Source organism: Symphalangus syndactylus, chromosome 10 (genome assembly GCF_028878055.3).
Source record: "Symphalangus syndactylus isolate Jambi chromosome 10, NHGRI_mSymSyn1-v2.1_pri, whole genome shotgun sequence".
Taxonomy (NCBI): Eukaryota; Metazoa; Chordata; class Mammalia; order Primates; family Hylobatidae; genus Symphalangus; species Symphalangus syndactylus.
Window position 1 is genome coordinate 22,953,630 of NC_072432.2, and position 2,931 is coordinate 22,956,560.

Below are 2,931 nucleotides of genomic sequence, written 5' to 3' on the forward strand. Positions count from 1 at the left end.
AGCCAAACACATTCACCTGATGGAAAGAAACATACATGACAAAAAATGCACATACATAACTTATCTATGCACTTACAAATCATTAAAAAAAGACTCATCATCCAAGAGAATACTGTGCAAACAACATGGAAGAGCAATTCACAGGAAAAATACAAATAGTAAGACCTAAAACCATAAAAACCCTAGAAGAACACCTAGGCAACACCATTCAGAACATAGGCATGAGCAAAGACTTCATGACTAAAACAAAGCAATGGCAACAAAAGCCAAAATTGACAAATGGGATCTAATTAAACTAAGAAGCTTCTGCACCACAAAAGAAACTATCATCAGAGTAAACAGGCAACCTACAGAATGGGAGAAAATGTTTGTAGTTATAAACTACAAACAAAATGCCCATCAGTAGAGAAGTATATATTATGAAAAAGCATGTACATATACATACATACGCACACAAATCTCCAAGAAGCTGTTCAAGCAAAATAGCAAAGTCACAAAATATTTATAGATCATTTCCATATATTTATCCCTCTGTGTGTGTGTGTGTGTGTGTGTGTGTGTGTAAAGGGAAAGAATGAATGGGTGTTTTATAAAGATTTAAAAGGACACCAAAGTTTTATTAATGCCCTAAGTATTGGGCAAAGGGAATAACTGAAGAGGCGCTGACATTGTTTTACCCTGTGTTCTTCTGTATTGTTTGAATTCTGTCCTTTCTGAACAGCCTGTAGAGGCATCAGTGTTCCCATTAAAACCAGTGAACTTGACTCATCCGAAACCACAACAGCTGAACCATTTGACTTCAATCAATTCTAAGCAACTTGGTCATCTGTTTTTTTCAGATTAGAAATGATAGAAGATAATTTATAATCCATATTTTTCATACCATTGAGGATGAAAGAGACTTACATCTCATTTTTTTTAAAAAGGGACTTAGGATAATGAGCTTAAATTTTTTGAAAAATCATCTCATTCCTAACAATGGCAGATTAATGAAGCGTTTCTGAATGAAACTATTTCATCATATTCTGATTAAGGAACTCTTCATTTGAGAAAGCTATAAAATTTTTATATTCTTCAATTAATACTATACATAAAAGATTCTAAAATGGCTAACCATACAGTGAAGGATGCACACAGCATCCACAGAACTAACCCTCAGTATCTGGTGGAGAAGATCGTTTGAACACGAATCTATGAGTCCAAGTTGTGGAAAGAGGAGTGCTTTGGCCTTACGGCTGAACCTGTAGTCAATAAAGCCGTGGAGTTAAGGTTTGTGGGTGGTCTCTATGGTGGCAACATAAAACCAACACCCTTTCTGTGTTAAACCTTGAAGATGCTTCAAATTCAAATTCCACCCGAGAAGGATATCACTGTAGAGTTTATCAAAAGTGAAGATTTCAAGTATGTCTGCATGCTGGGGCCATTTTACATGAGGCTGACAGGCCCTGCAATTGATTGCTACAAGTACTTGGAGTCTTTGTACAATGACTATTGAAAAATCAAGAGCCAGAACGGAAATGAGGAGTTTGAATGGATGCATGTTGATGAGTTTATTTTTTTTTTATTTTTTTTATTTTTTTTTTTTTTTTTGAGACGGAGTCTTGCTCTGTCACCCAGGCTGGAATGCAGTGGCCTGATCTCGGCTCACTGCAAGCTCCGCCTCCCGGGTTCACGCCATTCTCCTGCCTCAGCCTCTCCGAGTAGCTGGGACTACAGGCACCCGCCACCACGCCCGGCTAATTTTTTTGTATTTTTAGTAGAGACGGGGTTTCACCGTGGTCTCGATCTCCTGACCTCGTGATCCGCCCACCTCGGCCTCCCAAAGTGCTGGGATTACAAGCGTGAGCCACCGCGCCCGGAGTTTATTGATGAACTATTGCACAGTGAGACAGTCTGTGATATCATTCTGCCCCGGCTACAGAAACACTATGTATTAGAAGAAACTGAGCAACTGGGGCCTCGAGTTAGTGCTCTGGAAGAGGACATGGATGATGTGGAGTCCAGTGAAAAGGAAGAAGAGGAGGATGAGAAGTTGGAAAGAGTGCCATCACCTGATCACCGCTGGAGAAGCTACGGAGACTTGGACAAGCCCCGTCGCTCTCCCACACTGCGCTACAGAAGGAGTAGGAGTCAGTCTCCCAGAAGGCGGACTCGATCTCCCAAAAGGAGAAGTCCCTCCTGGCGCCGAGAAAGGCATCGGAGCAAGAGTCCAAGACGTCACCGCAGCAAGTCCCAAGATCGGCGGCACGGATCCCGTGCCAAGTCCCTAGGTCATCACCGTAGTCAGAGACACAAGAGCCACTCAAAGTCTCCCGAAAGGTCTAAGAAGAGCCACAAGAAGAGCCGGTGAGGGAATGAGTAATGGACTCAGTTTGGTTTTAGTCCACCTGGCCTGCTGTGGATATAAGGATATCTGTCTATGTGGAAGGATTAAGGTCTCCCCCAGGTAGCTATAAGAATATTTTAGTTTTTTGGCCGGGCGCGGTGGCTCACGCCTGTAATCCCAGCACTTTGGGAGGCTGAGGTGGACGGATCACAAGGTCAGGAGTTTGAGACCAGCCTGGCCAATATGGTGAAACCCCGTCTCTACTAAAAATACAAAAATTAGCCAGGCATGGTGGCGGACGCCTGTAGTACCAGCTACTCTGGAGGCCGAGGCAGGAGAATCACTGGAACCCGGGAGGCAGAGGTTGCAATGAGCCGAGATCAGGCCACTGTACTCCAGCCTGGGTGACAGAGTGAGATTCCATCTCAAAAAAAAAAAAAAAAAAAGAATATTTTACTTTTTTTCTTATCAAGTTTCTCCACCTTTATTTTTAATGAAGGAAGTGCTGAGTTTTGTATCTCTTTTTAATCATAATCAACATTAGTTTTTGACCCAACTAACCTTGACTGTATTCAAACTTATGAGAGTAGAAAGGATCTGGAGGT

At 42.2% G+C, this 2,931-nt stretch overlaps 1 pseudogene; it reads left to right on the forward strand.

Annotated features, from left to right (window-relative positions):
- The first annotated feature begins 1,105 nt into the window (after positions 1 to 1,105).
- On the forward strand, positions 1,106 to 2,467 carry LOC129491962 (pre-mRNA-splicing factor 38A-like; annotated as a pseudogene).
- Positions 2,468 to 2,931: the final 464 nt, after the last annotated feature.